The sequence below is a fragment of the Cyclopterus lumpus genome, chromosome 21, assembly GCF_009769545.1.
Source record: "Cyclopterus lumpus isolate fCycLum1 chromosome 21, fCycLum1.pri, whole genome shotgun sequence".
Taxonomy (NCBI): domain Eukaryota; kingdom Metazoa; phylum Chordata; class Actinopteri; order Perciformes; family Cyclopteridae; genus Cyclopterus; species Cyclopterus lumpus.
Window position 1 is genome coordinate 14,882,151 of NC_046986.1, and position 27,700 is coordinate 14,909,850.

General features: G+C 40.5%; 1 protein-coding gene across 1 annotated transcript in view; it reads left to right on the plus strand.

The window, feature by feature from the left end:
- The window catches only part of epha6 (eph receptor A6), a 131,817-nt gene that overhangs the window by 78,453 nt on the left and 25,664 nt on the right, over positions 1-27,700 (plus strand). The gene's annotated exons all lie outside the window — the stretch shown is intronic.

Genomic DNA, 27,700 nt, shown 5'->3' on the forward strand with positions numbered 1-27,700 from the left:
GTTACCCATGAAAAAATGGCAATCATTCTTTCGAGCATGTGTATGAAATGTTTTAGCATCTGACAACCCTGGCACTACAAAACTTTCATCACCACTGGCACTACAAATGTGTCCACATTATAGCCTCTTTTTTCTGGACCCACAATAGCTCAGAGAAATGAACTTCTCAGTTATATGACTCATATTCCCCTTTTCAAGCTTATTGCTTTTTTACTTTAAAGTCTGTAAAATGTAAATGGGCCCCACGTTGCTTTGATACATTGGCACACAGTTTCCAAGATGGGTTGACATCTACAAAGGCAACAGTCCATCTAACACAATTGAAAACACTGAATCAGACAAGAGGATTTCTAAGTGTTCTCAGTTTAAAAGACAGGTCACAGACTAAACACTGGTATGTCGGCACATTTAATAGGTTTTAGGCAAAGTAAATGTAAGCAACATAGGGTTCACACACTCAAATATATTCACAAATAAGATATAGGAAGGGGTGAAATAGAGAACAAGCAACTGGAGCCAACGGGTACTTTAAGTTTAAAATGCATATTGAAGACTTCTGCATTAAAACAAGAATGAAGGTTTCCTCTATAAATTGTCCCTTTGGTGTTAACCAGTGTATACTGTACGTAATGCATTCAGTGCGACAACAATTGTGTTAACAGTGCTCTGCAGTTTGAACACATAGCATCAATTCCTTGGCTACTTAACACTTTTTAGTGTTACATAGGTTGTCAATTCAGTGTAAGTTCCAAGAGGCCCTCAGGTTTGACACAAATTCAAGTAGTAAGATGTGGGCTGTAACAGTCCCACCACACTGGTGTACTCCAGTGATGCAATAAAAGAATGGCAAAAGGTGATCTTGGTCCAACTCCTCTGGTTAAGGAGGTGATCGGAATCCAAAATCCAAAATATAAGGGTCTTTCCAGGGACTCTCAAAACCTTACCACGACATTGCCTAAAGGAGTCGACTCTTGGCGCTCAGGTCTTTGGATAAGTGTTGTCTTATCCAAAGACTACCTCTTGTTTTATTTGAGCTATAACTTGAATAGTTCTTGTTTTGTTTTGCCTGCTCTGTACAGTCAAACTTCTACCTTAAAGATGTTGTCAGTGTCAAGAATGGGATTACTATTTAACTGAACTGCTTTTATTTTTTTATGAATTTGTTTCGGATTCATCACTTTGCATGGACTGATGAGGAACAGGCAAGTCATTTCATTTATAGCCAAATATCACAAATCACTGTAAAGAGTACGACACCCTCTATTCTTACACCCTTCAGGTAAGTTTCATTCACCTGAGACACAAGAATCTTGGTTTTAAAATGAATAAAAGTTGCTATTGGTTGTCAAACACCCATGAGTGTCAAATATTGATAGCATTATGTGCACAAATTTGCCTCAGTCAGATTCTATATAGGAAAACCTCTGGCCCACCTTGATCTGCAATGGCCCTCTGCCATGCCCCAAGCCAGCACCAACGTGATTATGCAGCACCGGCTATGAATGAATAGAGTGTGATAAACTCCTGCCCTTCTCAGCCACGGTGCCCCTCCCAGGCAGCCCTCTCCCGGCATTGCGCCACGCTCTAACTAACTATGACAAATTAGCCCCACACTTAATTACAGGCCTGGGAAAATCACAATGATGTTTATTAGGCGCGGCATCATAAAACGGTGTGTCCGTGCCCCAAGACCAAAGCTCTATGCGGGAGAAACACTAATAATAACAACAGCCATACAAATTGGCTGAGTGGAATGACCGGGGTTCCCGAGGCGCCAGCCGGGGTGGGGTGAAGGGGAAGGTGACTTTCGGTTGATGAATCGATACTGTTCTACTGTGCTGTGCTGAGCTCCCGCTGCTACCATCGTAGATCTGCCTGAGATGGCTGAAATCCACTATGTGTGTGTGTGTGTGTGTGTGTGTGTGTGTGTGTGTGTGTGTGTGTGTGTGTGTGTGAGTGTGTGTGTGTGTGTGTGTGTGTGTGTGTGTGTGTGTGTGTGTGTGTTCCTCTCTCCATTATGGGTTAATAGGAAAAAGGAGCCATTGATGAACATTTTTGAATATATCATTTTATAAGTTTTTTTCTTCTCCTTTGACATACAGTTATATGGGCACGTGTATCTTGGGGAACTTCTGTCTGATAATGATTAAGTGTGTGTGTGTGTGTGTGTGTGTGTGTGTGTGTGTGTGTGTGTGTGTGTGTGTGTGTGTGTGTGTGTGTGTGTGTGTGCGTGTGTGTGTGTGCGTGTCTGTGTGTGAGACCACAGCTGGGCTGGTGGCACTGGCCTTGTGGAGAGAGCGGTCATAAATACAGTCTCCATGCTCACTGGCTTATTAACCGTTGATTTATCTGCCTCTATGTGAGGGATTCTCGCCCTTGGCACCCAAGCCCAGAGTTTGGCCCCGGGGGGTCACAATTACCCAGTACCGTGTGTGTGTGTGTGTGTGTGTGTGTGTGTGTGTGTGTGTGTGTGTGAAGATATGTCAAGGGAATATTTTTGCGTCACAGTGTCGTGGATGTTGTGTGTGTTGTGTGCGTGTGCACATGTCTTATGCTGCTGTATACATCAGTGCAACTATTCAGTACCAGGGTCATCTTCATCATCACTCTTTTACGCACATACACCCGCTTTTGATGCCGACTGTAGGGAGAGAGACGGGGGGGGGACAATAGGACGGGATACATTTATTCAACAGCTTTCTTCCGCTACAGTGATTTATCAAAGCGTTTATCCTGCTGATGTGCCTTTATCTTCTCTCTCTGCCTCTCCCTCGTCTATCTTTCTCTCCCACATTTTTACATAAAGGCCATGTTGGATTTGTCCGGGTTCATCATAATAAGCACTAAATCACTACTCACCATTATACTTTACTGTGTTACGACAGCTAGGTTGCATTGATTTACTGCATTTAGGTTGAAGTCTAAAGGCCTCATTGTATTCACAATGTTTAGCTTTCTTCCCTCGTGCTTTTTAAGCTTGTGTTTTTGTAAATTGTTTCAAATTAGTTTTTTTCATCTCCCCGTCTGATCATTTTGTCTTGCAAAATCAATATTTCTAATAGCTTGTACTTTGTTTGCATCTTTTTTTTAATCATTATAATGCCAATGTAGTTTGATTATTATTATTATTGCAGTAAAGTGTGAAGACAATTAGTTCATGAAGCCTGATAACACAATTCATATTCATATTCAGGTTTAATATTTCCATTATACAATCATTTTACAATTATACGGTTTTACAACTTTTGTTTTGACAGCAGGTTTTCAATTGAAAAACTATATAGCAGTTTATACAATGTTCTAGTGTTGGTCTGGTGTATCTTTTCTTGCAGGTATAGTATATGTTCCAAATAAAAATGTATAGAAAACATTGGAGGATAGAAAACAAATAATCAGAAGTTATTCCCTCTTTTACACAACCTATTACCTGATCGTATTAATTGTCATCAAAAATATTCCCTCTCCAATCCATTGATTAGTTGTATTTGAACGCTATGTTTGGTTTTCATAAGGCAGTTCAGTTGAATTTTCGGCCAATAAACAGGTCATGTGAATCTACATCACATTTTATTTCATTTTTCGTTGTGTGTTGTGTTGCACCTTCTGGTTGTACCCAAGCTCCATATGGGTCTGCAATACAGTGCTTATGGTGATCAGTGAAGTGCAAGATGAAAGACTCGCTATACTCCATGAAAGTGTTACCTGCGGGGAAATGAGTGTGTCAACACTTTGCAATATGAAAGACGTTTGCAGTTTGTCACCACAGCAACATTAAAGAGGTGTCATTTTCACAGTTTTTCCCCAAATAACTTAAACATGGATCTCATTTTACTGTGTTCGTGTGAAAGTGTTTGGAAAGTGTCATTAAAGTGTTTTATCCTGCTCGAACCTGAAATAATGTGATCCCAATTGATGCAGATAATTGTGGGCATAATCTGAGAGAACTCCTGTTGCTCCACATAGGCAACATCAGTAATTATCATGTGTACCAAGTCAACTAGCAGCTCCTCCCACTCAGTCACCCTCATTCCTATACCGCCCCATCTCTATTTTACAATTCATTTAAATTCAAACAAATTAAGTTCAGTCCATTTTAATTAATTTCCCTCCTTCAACTCAATTAAGTGGTTCAGTGTTAAGAAATATTGTTATTCCAAAACAAAAACAACCAGTTGCAAGTTTAATTGGAATTTTTATAATATCACTCTCCTTTTCTCAGCAGCTCAAAACAGTGTGTTCATCTGTTTGTCTTGTTAGTTATGTGGTGACGATACCTTGGGAAATGATGGAGATGGAAATTGCATCAGCTCTTGTTTGCATCACTAATGAACCTGACTGGTCCCGCTGGATGGTGGGCAGCTCTGCGCTGATCACTCAAACACATGATGATTCAACGTTGCAGCGGTATCGTTACCCCACTCTGTTCCCTCAATCAATGCTCATATGTTTGCATTAGCAAGAGAAACATTTAAAAAATAAGCTTTTTCAAGTTTAATTAGCTGGTTCTTATAATTCCCTGTATGGTAAAATGGGTGCTACTGATTGCTCTTGACGTAATGTACAACTGACCACATAACTAGTTGGAAGAGGCAGTATCAAATTATAAATAACAAAACTTAAACTTATGTATTTTGCCACTCGAGGACTCTCACCTTTGATAACAATAAGAAATATGTTGCCCGATAAACAGCAGAATGTACCCTTTGGTTTTGCTGTGAATGTAACAGAACACTACAAAAGCTGCACGACTTACCTGCTATGGAAGTTTTACTCTGGTGTGTTCAGTGTAACTATCCTCTAACACCAGTGTTATGGTTTCTTTGTGGTCTTTCCCTATCCAACCCCTTCTGAGTGACCACGGCACCCAGGGGTGACCAATCCCATCGCGTTCTCCCCACTGCCATCATGCCACTACTGCCACTGCTGTTACACTGGTGATGAATGCAAAGCACATCAGGTCCGGCTTCTGCTCTATTACTGGACATAATGAAGTGTTTGTTCTTCATGTGTTGTTCTCTTGTTTACCTAAACATGAGGAACACAGACGATGGATTTCCTCCCACTGGAGTCTATCTTGTGTGTGTACATTAAACCTGTGTTGCAGCATTGTCTACTTTTTGAAGTGATGATTGAAGAACATATCATGCTAGAACAGAGAGCAGGTTTATAAGATGAATGGGAGATGGACGTGACTTATGCGTAGTTGAACCTCTTATGTATTCAAGCTTGTTGTATATGCTGTATTCAAGCACACATACAAGTGCATGAAATCAATTGGCTATTTGTTGTTCACTATTAGCACGACAGTATAGCTGGTGACGTACTTTTACTACATAAGCATAACTTAAGTTCAACTTATTACCTTTTTGTGGAGATTTCAAACATGCCACAAAATCTTAGTCCATGGATGAGTTTTGCAGAGTTATAGTGGAGATGGCTCTGTTGACATGCAATCTCAGTGGCTGCTATGATTTGATTTCTTAGACCTGCAATCACCAGAAACAGATACATTTTAAAACTAAAGACGTGAGCTTAAAAACACAAAAAGCTGCTGAAGGGCAATACAGAGTTGACTGAATGTTATGGGCTCTTCATTGCAAGCAACCCTTTACTTTCTTTTAAGCCTGCATACGCAATAAGTCCTTGAAGTCATATTGTATTCATTTAATTTGTAGCCTTTCATAAACTCATCCTTCTGTCCCAGTGGTGAGGTAACAAAGGATTTATGCAGCCTTAACTGCGACAAAAAGACCAGTCTGAAACCGAATAAGCCAGACAGATGGCTTCCTCCATGTTGGCTTCTCTTGTGTGAATGCCTCAGACATCAACACAGTAAAAGCAGCTTGCTAACGGCGAACATTGTTCAATCAGATGTTCACCAAAGTCCCCCCACACTTCACATCTCTGCTGCAGTCCAGCTCAGGACACCCTGCCTCCAAGATATGCATGTGCTCATGCACATATGTATCACTCTCATGACATGTACAAACAGTACATGGACATAGAACATCTTTATGCATGTGTATGCATACCGTGCACCTCAGTGGCTCATTGATGTACCTGCTATTATCAGGATGCATTGATGTGCATGTGAGAGCCAACCCAAATGTATTGCTTATTATACAGTATATGAGAAACTATCAATTATAAGGCAATTCAAATCTTGTGGTATGCCATGTCTCTGACTAATACAATTCCAAAAACATGTCAAGGACATGGCACAGTAATGATATGACAATTCTTCCTCAGACTGGATGTAACATATTGTCCAGCTCATCTTTGACTCTATATTGACTATTTATAAATAAACAACAGCAGATTTGCTTTAGATGTTATAACTGTGATTTGTTATAATCAGCTTCTTTTCTATGTGGACAATCTGTCGTGAAGGGGGGGAATTGATTTGTTCTGTACAAGAACTGCTGTACCAAATAGTGTGCAGGATATATTTAGTTTTATATATCCACACTAACATGGAACATGGCAATTAAACTGGGACCGAATGTGACTCACTGTCACTTATCAGCTGGCAGCAAACCAAAGGAGCTCCTGTGCTTTGAGTAGAAATCTGCGCTGCTTTGAAGGTGTTCACCCTGAGTGTACCCCTGCCCTCTGACTCAACCTCTTTTCCTCTTCTTCTCCGGTCCATCCACTGTATAACTACAGTATCTCTCTCTGCTCCCCAGTCCATAATCATGACAGCAACCTTTGAAGTAGGACACAAACAGATGAAAGAGAATAGGAAAAACAGTCTACCGAAAAGGCGAAGATAGTGTAGGTGAGATGACACTGTATCATGTCCCTGCTGTTGGATAAAATATAATTTGTCATACAAATCTTGCTAACATGTTGTAATTTACATGATGGTGTATTTTAAAATATAATTTGGTCCTTGGTGGGAAATGTAACATTACATTTTTAGCAGATGCATTTTCTGCATTTGTCTTGGTTCCTTCTACATGACACTTTTGCAGATAAAATATTCTCTGTTGATTGGTGTGAAATCATCAGTTAATCTTCCAACCGTGCCCATATTCCAAACCTATCATCAGACAGGGTATTGATGTAGGACCATCTGCGAAACCCAGATTACCTTCAATTTCAATGTTTTTTATTGTCATTGCAGAGTTGTTGTTTTTTATTACTTCTCCCACAACGTGTGGGCATGGCAAGTACAGTACCAGTGAACTCGGGGGGGGGGCGTTTCTAATACAATACTCTACAGCACTGCACATAACTTCACAAAACAAAACAAATTTCCAAAACTAGGATTTGGTGTTTCGTTCAAGTGCTTGGTGTCCACAGGAAGACTGAAATGCTAGTATAACGTCAATCTCTTTATAGTCACTCTGTGCTGTGAAGCTACACCTCATCTTTATTGAGCAGATGAGAAGGTCTCAGCGGTAAATATGAGTTTGGTTTTACACACTTTATAAAGCGGACAAACCTCCAAGCTCACCTATCACTTTGAGTGCTTGGGGGAAAAGGTGGGTGCTTGTGGGTCCCACAGTAAGTTCTTTGAGTGTGTGCATAATGCTGTTTGTTCTCTGGTTCTCCTGACTTTTAATAGATTCATTCCTACGTCCTCAAGGAGAACAAGGAGACACACGCACACACTTTCTTCCCTCTTTTCAAGACATATTATTAATCTCCACAAACCGGTCTGCCCATGAACCCGTCAATGTAATACTGCAACAAGCTCCTTTGGTTATGTTGGTTGTCTTTGGTTGTTTTTATAAAATTAAATAACAGTTGGTTATAAAGAGGCAAAGACAGAGGATAAAAACAAAACGTGAAACAATAAATTGTAGCTTCGCCCTAACTACCTGTTGTGATATTGACCAGCCATGTCATCCACAAATGAGTTTCTATAAATTCATTCTGGTCTTTTGGCCTTTACTTTTGCATGCATTGCTATTAATATGTATAATATACTGTGTGTGTAGTTGACTCTGTTTATGATGGTAAGACATCATGCCCAAGTCCCCTTCTATAAGCAGTATATATTATACTGTACTATCCTGCACATCATAGAAATGAAAGCAGTCGACTGAGCTGAGCCACAGAAAGCTCAGACCTGATTAATTATCACTTTAATGGTGATAATTAATCAGGTCTGAAAGTCATTGTAATAAAGCAGCATGGCACAAAATATAATTTGTTCTTAAGACATCAAGTTTTAGTTGCATGGTTTGTAAATGTTGTGTTGCGGCGGCCGCTCATTGCATCATTGTGTTGCTACAAACTTGACCTCTGGTGTTGCAGAACTAATAATCTGACAAAATAGCTTACATGTCGAATCTTTTTCAAAAGTTTGTATAAATTAACCTGAAAGCCAAATACAAGTGTCCTGGTAACTCATCAACCTTTCACAAAAGTTTATGGAGGTAAACCTGCAGTTTTGTCCACGCCAGTTGAATAATGCTGTATTCGTAGAAAATTAGCATGACTGAGTGCACTTGTCAGGAGAGACCACTGTATGTATTAGGAGAGTGGAGTGCTGCGTTTGCAAGTGTGCAAATAGCACTCTTCACACAAACACACACATGCAGACACACGCATTACAAACTCACAACTGAACGAGGGCTCTGTGAAAAAGCCTGCACCTGTAATGGAGTGATAATGCTGAGTAAGACACACACACACTTTTCCGTACACACACACACAAAAGACATAATGACTATAGCTCCATCAAACTGGCGTGGGCTGTAGAATAGTGACCTAAATGGATTGGGATTGCAGCATCATTGGTGATTACCATTGAAAGCCTTCTGATATATAGCCCCTATAAACAGTCTATAGGGGAACAAACTCACACTGCAGCACACAGCTATGTGCAGCTCTTCAGTTTGAGGCAAATACTGGAGATCCATAATTAAGAGACATCCCTTTACATTGGGTACACTAACACTTATCATCAATTCTTAAAGTAAAAGCAATTTAACTTGTATAGCAAGAACTACAACAATAGTGGCTCAAGTTAGGTTGCCAATGTGCCTGTTGCCTATGCACTGCGTATTTCTGTTTTATTTACTGGACCCTTGTTGGTTAGTTGACAGATCAATATAAGTTGGCATGTGTTGGCATGACTACCCAGGTTGTTTGTTTCTACATATCATTTTAATAATATGTTAACACGAATGATAAGACTTTCCCCTGCTATACCTTCTAGGCTCTATCATTTATATTGAATAGGAAATATTCTGTATTTTGGGAGAGGTGAGCAGTTTCTATATAAGGACATCCGACCTGCAGAATAAAAGTGTTAATAACCATCCTGTTACAGGTAAAGCAGTAACATTGAGGGTAGCATTGTAAAAGTGTACGGTCAGCAGACAAATGCAATGGAGGCCAATGCTGAAGGACTTTAGAAACTAAAGTACAATGACAGTGTGTGGAGGTTTAGAGATAAAAAGATGAACAGTTCAGTCAGACAGCTTTTGTTGTGTGTTGACTTTTCCGATGGATATTTTTGTTGATTGGCTTCGTCGGTCAAGAACATCCCACTGTTGGTTGCTTATGTTTTATATGTAGGATTATTGTCTTTTAAAAATGACAGACTTTGTATAAAATGGCCAATGAGTGCTGCACTGGTCAACCAACACAAATGTTATTATTATAATGTGCTGGAGTACAGAGTCAAACAGTGTCAAGATCAAATATAATCAAAAGAGTGTGAGGGGCAATCCATTGATGAAAAGAAACCAGAAATAACAGAAGAAAGTGCCAAGTGCTGCACACCATTCCCAGTCTGCACATCAGTTTGGTTTCTGGAGAAACCTCTTTTTTTTGTTCCTTTGTGCATTTATTTCCATTTGGACACCTTACGCATTATTGATTCTCACACTATTAACTCATTAGAGCCTGCTGGTGGCCAGGTTTCTGCTATTGTCTAAGTCTCACGGAGAAATCACATCTATTATATCTAGTATGTGTGTGGACATTAAATGCCCATCATTTAGGCTATTCACCACTTTGTGTGAGAAATTTCTCGGTGCTCGTACGTGCAGCAGACCCACAGATGGATGGCACACATAACTCACACACATATGCTTCGCTGGCAGTAAATCCCCACAGACAACACAGTCCTGTTACCAGAAGGTTTTCCTGTCAAAGTGTCCTTGAGCAAGACAGTCAACCCCTGTCTGGTCACTTTTCATGATTTGTAAAATATGCTGTGAATATTCTTGTGAAGAGCCGCCATCGTAGCACAGAGAATGAAGCTGTGTCACAATGTTGTCACTGTCATAATATGATCAAGTTCCTCTGGGAGAGAAAGCAATTTTCTTCATCAGTGTTTTCACCTCAGCCGTACTTTTCTCGATCAAGCACAACAGTCTCATTGAAAAATGCTGCAAACAGTAATTAATTATCATATCCCACTCATACACAGTTTAATACTTCTACTTGTATTACTGATGAGCATTTTCCTTTATGTGTAACTTAAAACATTCCTACGTTGACATTTATATTGTCAAAGGACATTTTATGAATCACAATAATGTCAACTTTGATGGTGCTGAATGATGGTGCAGATAGTGTAACAATCCATCATATAGAGTGAGAATAATAAACACACGCCTGCAACCAAGTCTTTCAAGTGATTATTCTTTTTATTTCTTCTCTTATTTGATGGGATTTTATTAAATGCACTCAGAGGAAGCGGCGCACGACTCTGAAGTGAAACGTGTCCAACTGAGCTGTCTTGGAACATCTTTAGGGATTCGCCAACCAATAGCCAAGGGGCAGAGGAATGTGTTAAGGCGGTTGACGGACAGAAAAAAAGAAAGTAGTTTGAGAAAAGGGAGACTGAAGGATTAAAAGACAGAGTGAGGATGACGGACCGCTGTGTGATGAGAGCCCAGAGAGACATGAAGGAATGGAGACGGAGGTGGGAGGGTTATACAAAACAACGCGTGTCTTCAGTCTACTTTATGAGATGCTCATATCTAACTTGTTCAGGCTAATAGCATGGTTGTTATATATAATATATGCAAACCTATTAGGGCAAACAATTGTTTTGAAAATGGCTACATTTCTTATTTTGTAAAGATACAATGTGGCTAAGACCAGCAGACTGAACTCATTACATTTCATTTAGCTGATGCTTTTATCCAAAGCGACTTACAATCATACACCGTAGACACAGCTTCAGGGAGCAATTCAGGGTTAAGTGTCTTGCTCAAGGACACATCGACTAGGACTAGCACAGCCGGGGACTGAACCGGCGATCCTCTGATTGAAAGATGGACCTGCTAACCACTGACCCACAGTCGCCCAAGAACTCACTCACTAACCTAACTGACACACGGTTGAATACCATTTAACAAAAGTAATACCTGTATATTTGAGAATGTGCTCATGTAAGTAACACTTAACATAGTGAGACAATGAGAATTGTGAAGCTCAGAGAGGGTACAGTCTGAATAAACAAATACTAATAAGAAAACAGAGGTACTGTGTCATTCAAGGAAACGAGTCGAACCCTTGCACAACACCAGAATGAGTAAGCGGAACAAAGTACCTCCTTCCCTAAACACAAACAAACACACAAACACAAGCATGTTCTCTTTCTTGCATCCTATAATTGTAGTCTCCATACATGTTCCACTGTAATGAGCCAATTCCCCCGAGGGAATCATTAAAGTTTCATTTTGCAAGAGGAACATTTTGGGGTTTTGGATTTTGTGGGGCTGCAAAGACTGGGGAGTGGAGATACCCGAGGACTATGTCAGGTAGAGAGATACAGACAAAAACAGGAGGAGAAAGAAAGAGAGAGAGACGGTGATTTAGGCTCAGTGATGCGGAACGGCTACCAGCCCATGTTGTCATTGACAGGAAGTGAAGGGTATGTCTTCCCAAAACCAGCTAATCAGGCTGACCTCATGGGGACATTGTGTGTATGCATTATTTCAGGGAGACCCCGGCCTCGCATTCCAGGCCTGGAATGAATGATGCTCCCAGTGGCTTGGTTTCACCCCAGTGAACACACACTGAGCTAATGGTGAAGCTGTGGGACCCGATGTGTGTGTCTGTGTGCAGCACTCAAAATCAACTTCTCACATGTGGTTCTGTATGCGTGTGTTCATGTTTGCAAAACTGAGACGATACATTGGGGCTTGGCCAATGTTCCACCTTTTTGAGGCAACTGTCAAATGCAAATGTCTGTTTTGTGCCAGTATGCCCTGAATCATAAAGATAAAAGTGTAAAGCTGCTCTATAAAGAGGATGCAAAAATCTGGATCTCTGTGCTGTCATAAGTTACTAAAATAGCTAATGTTAATTACAGAATACATAGTAGATATTTTGTCCCGGGGTTCATTTTAATTTATTAAAGACTACATTATACTCACAAACATTTCTCATTATTACAATTATTGTAATTAAAAAGATCCAACCCACACGTAATAGCTGGTAGAATTTTTCTAATGAGGTTAGACAACAATTATAATCTGGATCAGTTACATAATAAAATGTAATCAAAACAAACTGAACTGTACCCATTGTTTCAAAGACAGCTGGATCTGACTGGACAAGATTATATGTTTTATTGAAGTAAAAAACACTAGTGTGCATACAAAGACATTTTATTTATCTGTTGTTCTGGAAGCAATTCAGGACATTTTCAAATACACTGCAAAGTGCTTGTCGAGTAGAAATCACTGTCTGGATGCATATAAATAAACTCAACCGTATAGGGTCTTTTATATGTCGATACATTTGCCCTTATTTTATCATGATAATCTTTCAAACTGGAAGAACAGGCTTTTCACTGAAACAATAGGGAACAAAAGACACAAGATGTAAGAGCAGTAAGAGCTGTGTACTCTTGCGGCTACATTGTTGGATACAACAGAAAAAACAGACTCACAGCCCAGATGTTGAGGTCACAGGATACAGGGTGGTTTGGGGGTTTTCACACCACCAAAGTGTTACCTCCTGGAGATTAGTGGCAGTAATAATTAATTCCTGTGATCTGAAATAAACACACGCTTACACTAGTAGAGAGTAGCAGAGTGGGTGATCGTACAGTTAGTGGTGGAACTTCTGGATTACTTCAAAATCGCAGTTTAACTGTAGATTTCAAAGTAATGGCCATATTTTGATTAGGCAATCAAAGCAATCACTGTGATTTATGAACACCATTGTTGCTTCTCCTTCTCCATCATACATGAAGGTGGATGGCTGCTATCAGTCAGAGAGCATTAGGCAGTCCACTTAAAGCCCAGTGTGTGCCTATTTTTTTAATCATTGTGTGATTTTCAATCAATTTCCCAGAAGACTGTGGGGAATTAACTCTGAATTACTACCACCCAGCAGTGTTTTTCATTTCTTTTGATCCATTCCCATTTAAAAGCAAGTTTTTTGCAGATTTGTTTCGTTACATGGATTAATTTTAAACCATCTACAGATGTTTAATTACCTGTGGGATGATGCTTCCACCTAAACATACCTGACACCTCTGGCTCTCTGTCAATTGCTGAGAAACTATAATTCCGTGTGACTTCATGATGCCTTTCTTTGGAGTCCTCTGGCTCTATGTTGGGCTATTGGTTTGAAATACTCTTGGAGAATGACATTTCAACGAGTCCAAAGTACAGTACAAAATCTTTGCAACAAATATTTCCACACCTGTGCAGTTCATTTCAAAGACACAGAGGAAGACACTCGCATAACTGCTGGAAGTTGTATTAGTCCTGACACAAATGCAGGAAAAGAACTCAATGAACATGGCAGTATGTTAGAAGCTGATGTAACTTGCTCAACAATGCAGAACATAAGGGTTTGAAATGCACAATGCAGAACATGGGATATTAGATGTAACACACAATATTGTCAAGGGCTTGCATCTTGTATCTTGTATTCATTGTCCTAGGCACAATATACGTACATGAGTATTAGGGAGATATAAAGTACCACACACACATATATTTAGATTTATTCTTTTATATAGCCACTCGTGTGTGGGTTTATGTATGAGTTATTGTATTTATGTCACGAACAGCACCTGTGTGTATTGCCTGATTACATTTTCTCTTTTCATGTGGTTATCCATGCTAGAAGGCAAATCAAACCTCCTCGGTTACCTCTGAGTATTTGGGGATTCAGCTGTGATATTGTGCATTGAAGATTAGCTTTTCTTCTCTGGATGTTTAAATATGAGAGCTAAAGCTCAGCTTATTGATCTGGGAGTTTGGGCTGCAGTGTGTGTAGCTTTGCTGCATTCCCTTATATTTTACTTCACCCTGCGCTTTTGTGCACTAGTGAGGCGTTGCAGGGCTAGGATGCAGTCTTGCATCATATTCTAAGATGTATTGATGCCCATGATATTACTGTACATGCGAAGCAAAAAGCATACAGACACACACAATATATATGACAGTTTATTTCAGATACAGAAGTTGAGCTGAGTGAATGCTCTCTTTTCCTCTTTGTTGTTCAATCATTGCCATCCCACCACACACGCACACACATTCATCGAGAACTTTACAGAGAATGAAAGCAATGATGTGGAGTCAAGTTTGATATAGATGCAGGGAGAAAATCTATGTACGTGTGTGTGTGTGTGTGTGTGTGTGTGTGTGTGTGTGTGTGTGTGTGTGTGTGTGTGTGTGTGTGTGTGTGTGTGTGTGTGTGTGCGTGTGTGTATATATGTGGGTGCATGAGTGTGTGCATCAGTATGACAGCTTTCAGAGCGGCACCTCTTGGCCAGCTGATTCGCTCCCATCTGAGATCCTGAGTGAGGATTATAAAACCAATCAGCAGACAGTGATTGCCTCACCCAGTCTGTGATTGGATCACAACCCGGCCTCCGCCATCAGCGCTGCAAAGAGAAAGAGTGCGAGAAGAGAAGAACGAGACGCAGGAAAAGAAAAAGGGTAGAGGAGAGATAAATAAAGAGAGTCGTCAGAGGGAGGCTTGTGGTGGGTGGAAGAGAAAAAAGAGGAGATTTGATAGAGGGAGGACATAGGATCAGAATCATCTGTGTTTCCCATCAGCCTTTGCTTTCCAAGTCATATTTGTTACTACCAGCACACACAACAGATGTACTATGTGGGTTCCCTATGTTGGTTAACTACAGTGTCATATGGACAACTTTCAATCTCTTTGCTTCCCTCCTCAGCAAGAAAAAGGCTCAAAAAGCATTAATTTCTGCTATACATACTATAATAATAGTGCAGAGTTTCCACAGCATGCTATATAAACTTAATTACAATTATCACATACATGAAATTGGACCCTTTGCATTCATTATGTTCCTAGCATGCTAAATAAAAAGACACACCGAAGGAAATAAAGTGGCACAGAAAAGGCCCCGGTCTGACAGCTGGTTCGAGTCACATTAGGGTTTAATTAAAAGGCCATGTTTAAATATTCCGGGGATTCTATTAGCAAAAATGTTATATCATTTTCTTAACTATTTTTTCATTAGTGTATTAGTGTACCTGAAACTAATAATGGTTGTGTTTTGGTAAGCTTAGAATGAGCCTATCAGAATCAGAATCAGCTTTATTGGCCATGTGTGCACATACATGTCATTTGAATCCGGTTACACGTACGCTCTCGTTGTACATACATTTAATTTACAAATAACAAGATAAATATAGAAGACATTAAAGACAACAGAGCAGCAACATTAACATTCAACAAGTATGTACAATATAAAAAACAATGAATTTGGGATTAGTGCAGAAAGGTGGTAATAGTGCAAGTAGTGCAGATGGAGGTGACTGATTAAATCAGAGTGACAGCCTGTGGAAAGGAGTTCATATCTACAAAGGGAGCGGGTCCTCTTCACAGAGTCTGCCATGTTCTAACAACATGTTTCAGCTAAGGTGTATATGGTTAGTTGTAATGTGCAACCACACTGCATGATGACACCAAATATTACACACAGCCCCTTAAAGTGATGAAATGGCGTCTTTTTATTTCTCAACTTAGTTTGAGGCCGATTCTAATGCAAGGATAGTTGTGTTAGTTTGAGCTCCTACCTCACAGTAGGTCTTACTTTTTAGCACAAGCCCCCGGTCTTTCTGTGTGAAGTTTGTATGTTCTTTCTGTGTTTGTGTAGCTCTCCTCGTGGTGCTCATTTGAGGTGGGTCTGTCTTTGTGTTAGTCCTGTGGAGGACCGGTCCAGGTTACTTCCCTGCCCTTCTCATAGTGCATGCTGGGATACGCTCCAGCACAGTGATAGTAAATTAGTAGCTCTGTAGTCTTGGCCACCCACAGTCTTCAAGGAAAGTGCAAAGTGCAAAAGCTACGTTGAAACTACATTATTCATTTGATTTGGAATAGACCTCTTTCATCGACCGTAAGAGTACCTCTTCAGCCATGTTATTATGGGATGTCATGCTCCTTCACACAAGAAAAAACAACATAATTAAGTTAATTGACTCAAGCTACCTTGTGATACAGGTAACTGGGGAAAGTTCAACAAAACATGAAAGTTGTTTGGCATTTGTGTCCTTCCAACATTCCTGTTCTTAAGTATTTATTTCACATGTATCACATTGAAAGCACTGCGATGCCAAACCACCACAACACTTCTGGTGCGAAGCAGCAGCGTTAATGAAGTTTAACAACTACCTTCTCGTTCAATACTGATTTGGAAGTTTCCTGGAACGTTTTTCTTTAGCTTTAGCTTTAGTTCTACCTTTGCACACTTGTTGCCTGTCATCAACACTTCATCAAGATAAGTCCCAGACTATATGCTATTTCTGGAGTGTGAAAAGCCGCTGGTTCGATGCCAACATTGAGTGTTTGTTCGCAGGTTTTTCTGGAAGGGATTTGATCAATACGTGAGCTTGTATGTAATAATAATTATAATAATAATAGAGATAATTATTGGGATTTTTGCCTAGAAATAAATTAAGGTGCCTTTCACATAGAAACCTGATGCAACGTGATCAAATTTAAATACATGTTTTTATTAAATAAACTACATCATTAAAGAAGTTACCAGACAATTAGCTAAATAAATTATTCCTACAAGAGTATAAATAACATGTACAAGAGGGCTTGGGTATGTTTTAAAATGAAATGCACCGTACATAACGGAATGAGGAGGTGTGCTTGTGCAGACATAATGAATGTGTGCATCTGTGATGTGATGTTAGCAGGTGGTTGCTCACTGTGTTTGTTGGCAGTTTTGTTTAGCTGGTTTCCCATGGGGCTTGATGTGACCTGGGGCATCTGTTGCCCCTTGCCCATTTTCTGCCCTTCCGCACCCTCTTTTATCTTTGCCCATGACCTGCTGCTACCACACAACACATACATACACACACACACACACACACACACACACTCACACGAATATACAAGCATACAAACATAAGATCAGACTAGTTTCATGCGTGGAGAAAAACAGAAGCAGAGTCACACAATTACAATACAAGAAGTGAAAATATATTTGCATTTTGCCTTTTTTTTTGTTGAAAATGTGGATTGAGATGGTAACATTATATTCCGTCTGTTATACATTGGATAGAGTTTAGTTTGGGTATACCTTTTGTGGAGGACAATGAGAAAGACAGAGGTGATAAGGGCTAGAAGAGGTGAAAGTTAGGTGATAGGGGCCATTCTAGCACAGCTGGGCCCAGTAGGGAGATCTGTGCCCATGTTGGCTGTATCTGCTTATTTGTACTCAGACAAATACTTGCCTGCTTAATATGGGTAACATCAGACAGGGTGGGCTACAGACAAAGTCATAGAGTCAACACACACTTTCGGGACGCACATAAAGGGTTAGTGTGAATTTCTTGTGAGATCAGTTTGAAGTCCTGAGTAATTGAGAGGCTCCTGTGCAATGTAGAATTGCCCCAAGGTTTATCTTGTGTCATAGCATTGCAGGGTCTGACACCAGCGTTAATAATAAGTCAAGAAAGGATTCGCTCAGGGACAGAGCTTCATTTGTTTAAGGAGTTTGCTTTACAGGATAAATATTATTAGTTATAAGTTATTAAACACCCCCACTGATATTGATACTTTACGGGAATAAGTGTTTCTTTGTGTGTTGAAGGTGCAGGAGGGCTGCATTAACCTGTCCACGATGAATGCTAACGTGCATGGTAGACAGCTAACATTTCAATCAGGAGAGACAAGTCAGATGAAGTAAAGATAATTGTTTATTATTAACAGGTGATATGTGATGATAAAGTCTTGACAGAGTCTTTGGCGCCTGGACTCCACAGGGAGATTTGTAATCGAGGGGCGTCGGCCCTGAGCCGCAGTGAGATCAAACCAGGTAATGGTGGTGGTGGAGGCTGATGAGGCTGATAGAATGATGAGTTGATGAAGCTGATGAATCTGCAAAGAATGGGCGGAGACGGGGAGGTGGAGGGGGGCGTAACAGCAACATGAGCGTACTGGTGGCAGGGAGACAATTATATGTAAAAGAGACAGCAGCAGGATAATAGGTTAATGATGATAGAGGAGACAAGCCAATCAGAACAGCTGATATCATGATCGATCAATAACAGCAAGGAAATTCTGAGTAAGAATGTGGGAGTAGTTTGAGAAATAAACTGCAAGTCTTCCTCACTGAATTTATGCTAGAGCTTCATGAGCTAATTTGGACTAAATAAAAAGTAGTCGAGGTTGATGGAAATGTCATTAGTTTTACAGGTATTTGGTGAAAACTCACCACCAAATTATTATTGCAATTCATCATTGAAGGCATGTGTACGTACAAACCGTAGCAAAGTCAGTGGCAATACAATCTCTATCGCAACCAATCTGCTTATTTTTGGTCATTCAGCATGTGGAGGACCACTGAATGCTGGATTTCAGAAAGACATTCGAGCCTTTACGCTGTAGCATTTTGATTGCCGCCACTGAGCTGTCCACATGTACAGTGTTGTGTGTGGCCATGTACAGTGTATCTTCAGCCAGCTCCTAGGAGCTCTGCAGACACACAGTAAGTCACCTATTCACCGGTCAGTGTTAAGAATAGCTATTCCCCAGCATCGCTATTCAGCAGTGTTCAGAGCAGGTGGGGAGTTTGAGGAAAAGAGATTAGCTATTTCTACTCTACAAAATGATTTATGCCCAGACTTTTATCAGGAACCCCCCCCCCCTGCAAAGATCATTTCCCCTGACTTCACCTCACAACGGGAACTATTTTAAGCATTGACTCATTAATACAGAGTGATTGGATTCATTGTTCTGCAATCCTGATGGATGTTCTCTGAAGTTTTCTCTCTCTCAACTCCCACCTCAATCCCCTCTTCAATCTTCGGGTTGAATTTCCTCCCAAGAATGCAGCCCCATTGTCTTCTGAAAGTTAGATAAATCAGTTGCCAATGCCTTTTGTCGCTTCAGTTCATTTAAATGAATTTGCATTAGCCTCACTCCATAAAGCCATTCATAATGACAGCAGTTCTAACTTCAATCTCTGTAGACCTTTTTACATTCTAACAACCATTAACCCACGCTCAGCTTAAGGTCTTACAGTTTATACTCCATTTCCACAGGGAATTGAAATATATTCAGAGTGAGACATAAAATACAATTGAAACAATTGACAAGCCTTTTTTCTAATCAAGCTTTTGTGAAAAGCATCATGTACACTACATGTCATTTGCTCGTAAGTTCTTCTCGTGTTAGACATTTTTTAACTGTGAATCTTTAAGTACTGCAGCTGTAATATTATCCTAAATTTGCCACCTTGAGCCGTAGTCTGTTAATTTTGACAAGTCAGGAAATTTCTTAAGTATCAGTTGGTCCCACATTTGCTGGCTGGCACATGAAAGTGCCAACGAGTAAAAAACTGAAATCAACCAATGTGAGGTGCCTCACTGACAAAAGAAAAAGATTAACAGGTACGACAAACATCCCTGCAGAATGTCATTTCCTTTGTTCCAGAGAAAACACAAAACTGTGACCTTTTACACATTTGTAGGAGTTGCGAGTGATTGGCCCAAACGGGAACTTCATTATTCTTCCAGATCTTTTACTGTCACCTGGTGCATTATGAGGGCTTTTAAGGTACACGCTGTATTCTGTATTCAAGCAACCCTACATGACCCCTCGAACACGGCATCCTATCAATGGTCCGGGCTATTTTAACTCTAGGATGGTAGACTTTGACAGCAGGGTTGTGTACGGGAGGCTCTGCTTGAAATGAGCTCTGTATAAAAGAGTGTATTGCCTGCTGTGTTCTACTGCAGTAAGTCTGCTCTGGATGCTATAGGAGGGTCGACTGCTATTTATACTGTACCTCCACTGCAGTGGCACTCCACTCCTCTCTCTATGCATTCTTCTCCGGACAGGACATTTGGAAAGTGTTTGTTTGGTTCTGATATACATTGCTAACTGTACTTTGTATTTTATTTTTTTCCACAATTTTGGTTCCTCTTCCTAAATGAATTCCTACATTTCTAATCATCAAAACCACCACTGCCATCACCATCACCATCAAGTTCACCATCATAGTAAAATCTGAATTAAATGTTTTGGTAGAATCAATTCAAGTCAACTTTCTTTTCTTTCTTTTTAAAGAAATCTTCCATTGGCGGTCCAAAATGTTACCTCGCGGATGGTCAGGTGTCTACTGATATATCATATTGCAAATGTAATTCATGTATAATGAAAATACAAGTGCAAATGCATGTGTATTTTATCTGACTACAGGTGAGAATTCTAAAAGAACATTATGCGCATTAAAATCTGTGTCGTCCCATATCTGTGACACTTTCCAATAAGGAATGCTTGGTTTCAGCTATAATGAAGCTTTTAAGTAGCAGCATGAGAAGCGGACAGGGTGTAAAGGACAGCGACCGGCAGGGAAATCAGCTGTCAGTGCCCAGATAGTTCCGTTCTTCTCATTAATTACTTTTGGGGGAAGAGAGGTGGAGAACAAATGAGTATTGATTGTAGTGGGCCAGTATAGGGCCGATTTCACTGGCCTTTTCTACACGTCATTGCTTCTCCACGTACCCATTAAGTGGGAACAAGAGGGATCAGTGGCGAGTTGGGACCCTATTAAAGACGGGACCTCAGAGTGTCAGACACGCTAGCTAGCACACAAACCTCCTCCACAAGACAGTAGACAACATTCCTTTCTGCTTTGTGTTAAGAGTGCTCTGATCAGCATTCTATCTGTCTATCTCTCGGTCCGTCTGTCTGTCTCTTTTGATCCTTTTCCCACTGCTTTAGTGCAGATTGTCTAGGTTTAAATGTTACAGTCTGTTTTCAAGTCAAAGGCCATCCAAAACCAGATTGAGTCTCTCTAGGTTTCTTTGTTTTGCCTCTCTTTTCTTCTTCTTTTTTTTTTTTACTTTCCCTACTCCTATTTTCTTAGTCTCCACTCTCCTACCAGAACTCTCAGCCACAGAAACAGGGTGGAAATAGCTCTTAACTTGCAGAAAGGTCTCCTTCCTTTTCTCCTTTCCACTCCGCCTCTCCGTTCCCAGCTTTTGTTGCGTGACTGATGATTTTAATTACCTGTTAACTCCCCATACTCAGCAGATACACATGATAAATGGTCTGGGGGACTGTTTTAGCCACCATCTGGATGGGGCAAAGGAGTCTTCGGAGCTCTTCTCCACTGTCATACTAGAGACAGCCACCACAGCAGGGGGTGATGCAGGTGTACCGAGGGAGAACAAGAAACTGTCCCAGTTTAGATCCAGTTGACAGCTATTTAGTGTCATAGGGGTCACATCCATTTTTCCTGAGACTGCAGGCAGCAACAGTATGCCTCTGGAAAAAGAGGCCCATATCACCACAGTGGGGAGAGAGATTGCTGTCGACGACTGGCCTGCAAATTGCAGCACTTTATATGGAGATTGTAGAGAGGGTGATGGAGGAAGGAATGTGTAGCTACTATAGGTGCACAGTGAAATGGATTCAAAAGCAGGCATTGTGTGCAATGCACATGTGCTATGCAATGACCAGTATCATCTTTAAAGACTGAATACGAAGCTCTCAAAAGTTCTCAGAGAAAACTTGCTGCATAAGTGCAAGCCAAGCAGAAATCTCTTTTTGAAATTGATAGAAACCCTCCTCGGGAAATGGCTAGTCGCTAATCTGAAAGATACTATTAACAAAGGCTGTGTCCAAAGGCGGATATTTCATTTCACTGTTTGGGAGGGGGACAATAAACATGAACAAATCTCAAGAGTAATTCCTGAAGGGGACACTAAAGGTGCTAAAACTATCACACACACATAACATTGAGTTTTTAGAGGAAGTGAAAGGATGCTTCTGTTGCACTGAATCCAAGTAAGTAAGTGTTATCCAGTCAGAGAAACAGAGAGAAAGATATTATGTGGACGAGGGAGAGAGAGGGTGTGGGATCCTCTTCTATCAGTGGCCAGTAAACGGGGCCCTCGCAGGTTGAATGTGCAATGTTAGGTCGACAGATATCTGAGGTCGACGTCTGGTGTATGAAATGTCAGATTTTGATCTTTGGACAGAGCAAAGCTAGATGCTTCCCCCTGCGTGAAGTGTATACGCTAAGCTAAGCTAATTACCTCCGATCTTTAGCTCCAAATATAAAGGGAAACTTTGCCACCAGTTTTGTATTGTTGCAATGTTGGTGGTATGTGCAACGATACTCGGCTTCACTTTGTTGGAGGGAAAGGTGGAGGCGAGGTGAAGTTTGCCTATATGCAGACATATATAGGTATCAATCTTCTCATCTAACTATCAGCCAGAAAGCTGACAATTTCAAAATACATATCTTGGCAGCCCAACAAACAGGCCCATGGAGGGAGAACTGATTTTCAGCTGATAACACAGAGGTCAATGCTGATGAGGTAACAATTCCAATTATACTGCGCTTGATTGAGTTGAGCAGATCAGTTGTATATATATTATCAGACTTAGGCCCAACAGTTTATTTGACAGCCAGGTCTCTGTGGTGTGGTCTGTGTGTTTATGCATGGAGCTCATGGCAGATGACCCACAGTGCAATGGGAAGGACCTGCAGCATTGATGAAGGATAACGACGATCGTCCCCAAAGCAGACCCTATGTCATTTCAGTGTTGTCTTGTGGTTTGTAAAAGCAGCACACTCATAATTACTGTTAAACACACACACACACACACACACACACACACACACACACAGACGTTCAGACACAGACAAATTACAGGTTTTCATAAACATGACATTGCTCCAACTGATTACTTGAGGTCCCAGTGGTCACATTGGCGACCACTTCAATTCATTCATTCATTTCCTTAGTTCCCTGAGGCAACTATGAAGTTCTTCTGAAGCACGCCAAATACTTGTCAATGAAAGGCGGCGCTCAAAATCATTTTGAATTGTATTGAATTTAATTACTTTGAATCCAATTCAGGTGAATTGAACATTTGTACAGCAAATGTTCGCATGCATGAGTTTGTTCCAGTAAACATTTTTAATTCTATTCACCCATGAAAATGCAATGCTGAAAGAACAATTTGGGGCTGCCGCAAGCCAAACACCACCAGACAGCCAGAAAAGAGACAGACATATCAATATGACAGTTGTAAACAATCGCACCTTTACTGCGGATGTGTGTTTCTCTCTCTCACGCTCTCTCTCACTATCAGCAGTGAATCAGTGGAGTGTTAGGACATCGTTTAAGCTCTCGCACAGCATCAATACTGGCTCTATTGATTTTTTCAAACAGTTAATGGAAGCCTTTAGGGCAGGAAAGCTAATTAAAATCATATGCAGGTCAAGCTCATTTAAAGACTCCCCATTAGTTTATGTTTAGCTTAACCACGCTTGACTGGAAAATCCATCCATTGGGCATCGTAATTGACTGGTGTTTCTAATGGCTTTCCAATGCTCCTGAGTTCCTCTGGCAGATTTCATGCTGCATCTCTAATAACCCACATAGAATCGTTAAAGACGTTTGCTGTGTGTCCTGTATCCTCAAAGTATCTTGCTGATGCCTGGAGACAGCGATGTGCTTCTTACCCCAGCCTTTGAAAAATGCAACCACAATGCTCACAGAATCAGACATTGTCGTTTCATATTGTGTCATCTCTGTCTTGTGGAAGTAGAATTATTGTAACATGCTGTCTGTGCTTCAATGCCACGTCTTAAATGATTGTTTGGATAAATATGTCCACAATAGAAAGTGGAGTATCCACTGATGTAGAGGAGTTTCCACTGGAGTGATGTATTTTTACAGTAACTTTATAGCTCCCCCTCCTCAACTCTATTACATATACTGTATGTCTGATACACATCTAGACAATACTTACTCACACATTTTACAAAGAGCAATACGAGTACTCTATCGAAGGTTGGTATTAGGACATTCTTAATTTAATACAGTAATATATATAAGTAAATGAGACCATCAGCAAAGAAATAACTATGTATCTAGTTAGTCCTAATGCTTTTATCGGTGCCCAGGAGGTCCTATTCTGGCAAAATCAGACAACATCATGCAGTTCAGACTCCAGCGGGGCCTCAGGCAGCAACCAGCCCACCCCGGACAGACACCCAACCTGCTTTGCTGCTGCCCTCAACCTGTGGACGGATCTCGAGGCGGGAGGTGCAGAGCTCAGTGACAAAAAGCACCATCAATTATATCCACAGGGACAACCTGTTGTAGTAGCTTTAATGGACAACGTATTTAACACTAATTGTCGTCCAAAAGCCAATTCAATACTCCATTTCATTGTGTAAAATAAGCATCCATAATGTGAGCTCAGGAGGTAAATAACATAGAGTCTAGTTGAAAAAATAGATGACATGTATTTTCTCTGAAGGTTTGTGAAAAAACAATTAAAGTATCTGTGGCTTGTGAGTGATTGTATTATTCTAGTGCTGGGTCATTATGAGTTATCTCTTGACATACAGGCACTGTTGCCACATTTCAGCTGGCTATTATTTTCTGCCAGCCTGACAGTGGTCCTGCTTCTCCAACAAACATGTTGTTTGTACACTCGTCATCTCTGGACTGTTGGTGTGTGTTCACGCGTCTCGTGGGCATTTGCTCCCTGCAACCTGACTTGCGGTAGGTAGGATGCTGATTTGAATCTGAGTCAGAGGGAGATTCTATTTAGGGAGGTGTTTATTGTTCCCTACGAGGGGCCAATATGCTAACAGCAGGTGCCAACCATCTTGCTGGGTCTTTGTTTGATGCGTCCACTGCATGACTCTAGCCTCAAACCACACCACCCTGCGACCACTGTTGTACTCAGCTGGCAGCGCAGGAAACCCTCACAACGCCACAGCTTCAACAGAGTGCTTTATTAGACTGAGTTAGATCAGATAAAAATCCCCTGAGATGAATTTTCTCGGCCACTGAGGAGTGACGGAGCCGAGGATACGAGCGCGCTCGGTTTGAAATGGGCATATGAGACGTTATATGTAATAATAACACCTAATAAGATGTCAGAAATGTTTGCTTATTGTGTTGCTTGTAAAAAATATGGTTTATTTTCTACTGCGGCTGCTCCATACTAAATAAAAGCATGTAAAAATGTACACATATACTAACATAAAGTAAACTGCAACATACAGCACACACACACACACTCCTAGCTTGCTGATTATGCAAATATTATTATCAGTTTTCACTCTTGCATGATATTATGTTGTTCGATTTTTGCTAACATTTCAGACAACTTACCAAATGTCAAATGGCTATTAAGTTGGTGGTTATTAAGGAGAAGCCAAGCATTAAAATGCATTCAATGCACGTGCTGGATGCTGCACAGTACTGCACACCTAACCCCTCAAGCTCTATTTGATCCGTTATGAGCCAGTTAAAAGTACTGTTATGTAGAGTTGTTGGTTGCTTGATTACCTGCATTATTTAGTCTTGTGTTATCACAGTCATCATGAGCTTGACGTGTGAATAATGTTCTAAATGTTCGTAAAGTATTTTCGTAAAAATTTGTTGTTGTTTCTTTTGAAATACACACTTACTTTTAGTTGCTTACACACACATTGTCACATTTTAGAATGCAATACTATACAATCACAATGCCAGTTAAGATTATTAAAATTGTAATCTTATCATATTGGAACAATTTTTAATTTGTCTTTCATGCTTGTGTGTTCATACAGCTTAACTTGTATCCACAGCATTTGAGCATTTCTGCTCTTCTTCCTACCAACCGAGTTCAAACACTTCACCTTTTTGAGTTCCTGCTTTCCATTATACCGAGAGTAAATGTTCACTTTCTATGAGATTGGTAGCAGTAGGTCTCTGGCTAACAAGCTCAAACCCCTCCAGCCCACAGCTCTCATGTCATCTCGCCCCGACCCCTAACTCTAAGATTGTCCTCCACAAACCCAAAACCTTCTACGCCCATCTCTGATCCTCTTTGTTTCCTCTAATACCCAGCCTTGGACGAAGGGAGGACTGCATCCCTCAGGCATACTACTGGAGTATTTTGTTTAAATAGCGTCTGTGGCTTAGTTTTACTTTGAATACACCTGAGAAACGCAGACCTACATTTTATATCCACATAACGAGTCAGCTCTGTAACATTAGATGATATACAATAATATCTGTCAGGCCAGTTACATCACCTGACCTCTCTTGGGAGCTCAGTGCAAGTATTCCCCCAGCAGAAATTCATTGAGAAAAGCTAATGCAATTAGAAGATGTCAACTTCCTCAACCCTTTTTTCAATTAAAACAAGATGATCTTATGGGAGAAGGGAATAGCTGTGTAGATATTTGTATTTGCCCTGTGACTTGAAAGTACTTTATTTTGAAATACAATAATTGAGTGTCAGAATGGATGTGTGATAATTATTCCTGACGAGGTGGACAGGTGTTAATGTACTGTGTGCGTGTGTGTGTGTGTGTGTATGTGAGTGTGTATGCACGTGCACACACATTGTCAACCACTGGATTTCTTGTTGTGCTTTACAGCCTCATTGTATACTGGCTTCATCACAGAAAAACACCTCACTCTGTATTCAGTGCACATTCTTATCAAACTGACAGCTTGCTGAGGTCAACTGGTTCTCCTTAGATCAACAAGACTGAGAGTCTGCAGCCACGCCAGCAGCTCTGTGAGGCTGTATAGTGAACATACGTACAATAACAATGATAGCATGCTGATATTTAGCTGATAATGATAAACAATGGCATGCTTTTACTGTATTTTAGCATGTGAGCAGGCTAATCCCTCCTAATTTGCACAAACTACAATGTAATTAGCTGTACAGGTATTTGGTCCTAAACCAAAGTTTCAGACAAGAAAAGAGCAACACGCTTCATTAACGTACATTAACTTGATGCATAATGTAATCCATCATCCATGGACCATGCCAGTGACCTGCAACATAAACAACACAGAGCACTGGTCTAGAGACCTCAAGTCAAAGTGAATAAACAACATGATTTTAACCCTCAATTGTTTCAATAGTTCTTTAGAATTGGATCAATCAGGGCGCCTAGGTAGCCGAATGGTTAGAGCGCATGCTGCCACATAACTGCAACGTCACCTTGAAACTGCAGAGCTACATCAAACACACTTAATCTAATTGTATCAAGCTGTATGGAGGTCTTAAGACTTTCCCATATATAAATGAGCAGCATGCCCAAACATATTTGGTTTGTGGTATTTTCGTAGTTGTAATTTCTTCCTTAGTCTTTGTGGGAAAGCAATTAGACAAGCTGAATGATTGGAGGTGAGTGATGTATTCTAATCAGCTTCAATTCAAATTCATGTTGCAGCTCAGTGCTGGGGTTATTTGCACATAAGGCCAAGTGTGTAAAAAAAAATAA